The 5,628-nt window shown below is 41.8% G+C and overlaps 1 pseudogene; it reads right to left on the reverse strand.

Moving 5' to 3' along the window:
• Window positions 1-2,677: 2,677 nt before the first annotated feature.
• LOC147917901 (T-cell surface glycoprotein CD1a-like) lies at window positions 2,678-5,246 on the reverse strand (annotated as a pseudogene).
• Window positions 5,247-5,628: the final 382 nt, after the last annotated feature.

Genomic DNA, 5,628 nt, shown 5'->3' on the forward strand with positions numbered 1-5,628 from the left:
TTTCCTCTCCCCCATCCTGTAGTTTTCACTGTTCTTCCCTCTCTAATCTCAACTTTATTTTCCAAAATTTACACCTGTGCAGCTGCTGCCACGGGCACTTAGTCCCTGTGGATGGTCTCCTTGCCCTGTGCCCCATTTCTCTGCTCCCTAAACAAATTCGAGATAAGTCCCTTTCCCCTAGATTAACCCAAATAAATTGGTGCACTGAGAAACTAAGATAGAAACAACAGACAAGAAAAAAGTAAACTGTAGAATTAAATGAAGAAGGCAAAATTTTCAAGCTCAGAAGATAATTATCTTTCTCTTCCCAATTACTTTATACTCAATAAGTCCCTACTGAATAGTAGGTGCCTAAGAATTATTTGTTGAATTAATTAATGAATCTTAAAGTAATTGAAGTCTAGCCATAGATATCTCAACTCAAATGGCCATTCAGGGTCATTAGTCATAAATATTCTCTCTTTGTTATTCATGAATTCTATATTTGCTAATTCACCTACCTGTTAAAATATATTTGTAACACTCAAGTAATTACTCACAACACTCTCATAGTCATTCATGGAGATGTGCAGAGTGGCACAGACTTTGTCACCCTGCTCACATGTTTCTAGCTGAGGCTGAACAAGGCTGTGCTCTGCCTTCTTGTTTCAGTTCTCACACTCTAAACAAGTGTCCTTTGCACGGTCTATTTAATGCCACATTTTCTGCATTTTTGTGCTCTTGGTTAAGGTATTTTGCTGTTTAAAATGTCCCTGAAGCATAGTGCTGAAGTGCTTTCCAGCGTTCCTGAGCACATGTAGGCTGTGATATGCCTTATGAAGAAGATGCACATATCAAGCTTTGTTCAGGCACGAGTTATATGGTTGTGGGCCATGAGTTCAGAGTTAATGAATCAACAATGCAGTAACTTCAGAAAAAGGAGGAGAAAATTCACTGATCTGTATGGAGTGAGTCCAGAAAGTGCTAACGAAATATCTATAACACTATGATGAAAACATGGAAAGATGGAAACGGAGCTAGATTTGTGGATTCATGAGATGATGACTGCTTTTTGTTTGTTTGCTTGATTAGTATTTTGTTTTTAAAAACATAGTGGACAGCACAGCTGTGTGGATGAAAGCCCAAGAAATTTATCATCACATTACCCAGATTGAGAATACATTAAACACTTCTTGGCTGGTGTTTTATTATAAAGAAATACTGCATATAATACATAAATGATTTGGAAATATTTATATTAATTCAGGTGTCTTCAGACAGAAATACACATAACACAGGGTATATATTTATCAGTTGACACAAATGTTGTGACTAGTGGCTCACAGGAACCTAATCGTATATTACCCCTAGGGGCAATGGCTGAATATTAACTAACTCAGTGTTTACAGTGACTTTAACACAACAGCTATGAATAGCAAGAACGTACTGTATGTACTCTCTTTGCCTGGATCTCACTTCAATCCTGAGGATCAACAACCTTGTTCTCTTTTCTTGACCATCTATTTTTGCTTCAGTGACACACTTGCACTACTACCTCTCTGGCATCACTTATATCAGAGTTTCTCAAATTTTAATGCATCTATGAATCCCCTACTGATGTTGATAAATGCAAATTATCATTCAGTAGGTCTGAGGTGAGGTCTAAGCCTCTATATTTCTAATGAGCTCCAAGATGATAACTCTACTGCGTGTCCTTGAACCACACTGAATTGCAAGTATGTACATCCTGCCTTCCCATTATGGTTTAGAATACTTAGAGCAATAGTTTCATTCCAATGGGTCTCTACAGTTAAAGGTGAAGAATGGTCAGAGGAAACATTGTGCTCTCCTCAGGGGCTCAGAGAAGTCACTAAGGAACCAGATAAGCGTGAAGTCTCTTGGGCAAGTGAGACTTTTAAGAAGAACATCAAATGTCTCAACTTCGACTACCTCGTCAGAAAGAAAAAGAATAAGAAAAGATTATAAATTCAACAGAGATTTTTATTGAGAACATATTACATGTAGGTAAGACACTTTGCCAAGGACACCGATATTGAAAAGACATGGACTTTGGCTCTCAAAAGCTTAAAAATTATAAATGGAAGAGTGACCTAAATAGCTGTAACAAAGGGCAGAAAGTGAGGATTGGATTTGGCAAAGTGCAGTTTCAGGGTGCTGGGAGTTCAGATAAGGCAGAGACTACTTCCACTTGTAAATCAAGAAGGCCCTCTAGAGGAGGTGACATCAGAAATGGACCTGATATTTGAATATGTGGAGGTTGCTAGGACTTCATCTTTCAGAGTTATAATTTGAATTTTAAGCCCCAGAACCCAGGTCAGAACAACAAATCCTGAAAAATTAAACTCAGCTTATATTGAAAACTGACAATTAATCAGAAATAAACAACAACAAAAACGTTGTACAAGAAGAGTTGAATGGATGTCATCACTGTGTTGGGTTTAGATACATCCTGACCCCTGGGCTGCTGGGATCTCATTTCAAAGAGAGAGAAGTGCCTGGAAGTTCACAGTGTGTCCTGTCAAGAACAGAGATGGGAGTCATTATGTATGAGGTGAAGGTGAGAAGTGAGGAGTAAGAAGGAAGGGGACTGGGAGGAGAACTGATGAGATAGAAAACAAAAAACATGGGAAGACAAGTGGGAATGGGGCAAAGAGCAGGAAGGATGGACGCAAAGAACTCACCAGCGCTTCCTAAGCCAAAATGCAAGACCTATCAGAAGCACCAGGGGCACTATGACTGCCAAGATGATCAAGCCCACAGAGTTGTGACGTTCTGTGGATTTGGGTGCACACGAGGATGTCATTTAAATCTACCCATTTTACTGAATTTCCCTGGTCTTCCTTTATTCATTTGTGTGTCTGCCTCACCAGTCACCTTTGTTCCTATTTCTTCTCTCATCCCTCTTCAGAGATGAATCTTTCATCTAATGCTCAACATCTTCCTTCATCTGCAGGTCACTCATTTTCCACTTTTCTATTTCTTGCATAACATACTTTTATTTGGGGGGGGGGTCAGAAGTCTCCAGATTTCCAAATTTTTAATCTGACTCTCCTGCTCCAATTGAGGACCACCTACTCCCATTCCCAGCTTGGGCCTCAGTTCTTTCTTACTCCAGTAGAGGATGATGTCCTGGCCTCCTAGACTGCTGTGTCTCACCCAGCAAGAAAGGCCAGCTGCCTCAATGGTTTCCACATCTAAGAACACTTGAAGATACCATGTCCCATCAGCATTCAGCAAGACATCACTTCGCTGAGTGCCTGGATGTTCCTGCTCACCCCACATCCACATCACCCAAATAGGCTTTGGGTGGAAGCCAGAGAAATGACAAACCAGCATCAGATGGCCAGGCCAGGACTGGGACCAGTGGACAGCCAGGCCTCTGGCCTTACTGCAGAGGACAGGAAAGATATTCCGATGAAGACTCTACCACAGACTTAGAAGGTCGGATCTTCACATCAGTGTAGATAGACACATTTCTCCCACTTCTAGGAATCTGTCACCCATTATTGTCTCTCCCTCTTGGCCCACTTCGTAGGAGGTGGATAGGGGATAGTGGGAAGGTGTGATTTTAAAATAGAAAATTTTAAAGGAGAGGTTGCAGGACTGACCTTGTCACTGGAGATATGTCTTCCCTGCATCAAGAAGACCCATGAGGAAATGTGGGCAGGTTTCAAAGAAGAGCTTGTGTAATATTTCCCTGGCAACTGTAGCTGAATTCAGTAGCATACAGATATGCTGAGCCGTATTTCCACCATTTGGAGATGGCAACCATGCTCTGTTCTGGAAGCTCAGGAAATCTGATCCTTGATAAGCAATCCATACAAGAAGCCTACAGAGGCTTCCCCAAAGTGCAGCTCACAGCCTCCTGCCAACTGTACCTCAAAGGGATCTGGGAAAGAAGAGCTGTGAATTAATGAGAGAAGGGATAAAAAAGATAAAATGAAATGAGTGGAAGCAAAAGATAACAGAAGCAGATGGGAGAAGTTTAGGAGATTTGAGGGGCTGGAGCAAAGTTTGATTCGATCAGAGGTTCAGTAAAAGGGGAATTGGTGGTAGTTGGAGATGGAGGAAGAGATGAATGAATTGAGGAAGGGGGAAAATTGTTCAAAGGAGGCAACATGAATGGTGTGGGTAAAAGAATAAGGTAGGAGTTAGTGTGAGAGAGTTGATGTTACAATAATCTAAGGTGAATGGAATGCAAGAGGTTACCATGAATGTATAGACAGATATCTGAAGGAATGGAATGGTGGAGAAAATCACCCATCAAGGAGTCAATCAAACAGTGAGAAAGCTTAGAGTATCTGGTAGGAGGCCAGGGAAAGGGGTGGTCACAAGAGACCACTAATGGAAGATGGTAAGGCACAAACCTGCAGTCAACAACAGAGAAGTTTGTAAGTAACAGAAGACTTGAAATCTTTGAAGGATCAGAGTCTGGATTCTGATCCCTGCCAGAAATATATAATTGCAGCTTTATGATGGTCAGACATAAGGTCCAGAAGCAAGTGGAAGCGATATTCCAGAGGCATAAGAAATTCATTGAGACACATACACACCTCCCACCCATGTCCCCACTTCCCATGGAGGGAAGGGAACTCACATTCAAGTTGCCTTTGACTGGCAGAGTTGTAAAATATCTGAAGAAATCCAATGGAGAACATGTGAAGTAAGTCTTCCAGGTCTCTCCACTCCTCATTGCTGACATTGCCTTTGGACCAGGGCCACAGGAAAATGGTAGTGCCAGAGTTGCTCACCCACCCATGAGTCTGCAATTCACCTAGCCAACCTGAGCCCAGATTATCTTGCAAGGAATGGTTGTAAAAGGATGAGATCTGGATGAGTTGGAAGGAGAATGGTTCCTGGAAGTCTGTGACAAAAGAACAGATAGAATGAAGATAAAAAAGGCATTGGGAAGGAGAGAGAATGAGGAAAGAAAGGTGACAGAGAGGAAACTCAGAATCTGAAGGAAAGGGGAACCATGGTTATCTCAGGAGATGTTTGCTTGCCCCAGGACCCCTTGCTTTATATTCAACCTTCAGAAGATCACAGGGACCTGGTCTGGGACTCTCAGAGCAGAACAAGGCTGACACTCTCCCCATCCAGGTGTATGCTGAGGAAAACCCAGCACACACAGGCACACACACACAGAACCTTTTGCACTCAACTGGGCAGTTGCTAGAGTTCTTACCATTTTTATTGTCACCACCTGAGAGGAGAACCACTAGCAACAGAAGTTGAAGAAACAACATTTCACTTGAAGATGTTATTTCTTTCTCTTAGAAAAGTTGGTCTTTGATTTCTGTTCTAAACAAGCCTACCCCACATTACCTCTATTCTGACTTCCTTCTACTTCTAATGAAAAAACACTTTCCTTTAATCACTGTCTGCAAAAAAGACAATCTACTCCTTCCCTAAACCCTGAACTATTCAACTCTCATTTCCACTTTAGTTCTGTGAACCACCTACTCAGACTCATTGCCCTTGCAGAGCTGACTCTTCTTTTGGGCTTCTAGCCTCTCTCCTTGTCACCAGCTTCATCCTGTTCACCTTCTCCTGATTGGACTACCGTGGAACAAGTCCTGTGTGGCATTGAAAAGTCACTTTGCCTCTAGGGTCTTTTCCTTTCACTCA

This window comes from Ceratotherium simum, chromosome 2 (genome assembly GCF_057802395.1).
Source record: "Ceratotherium simum simum isolate JZ-2026a chromosome 2, ASM5780239v1, whole genome shotgun sequence".
NCBI classification, from domain to species: Eukaryota; Metazoa; Chordata; class Mammalia; order Perissodactyla; family Rhinocerotidae; genus Ceratotherium; species Ceratotherium simum.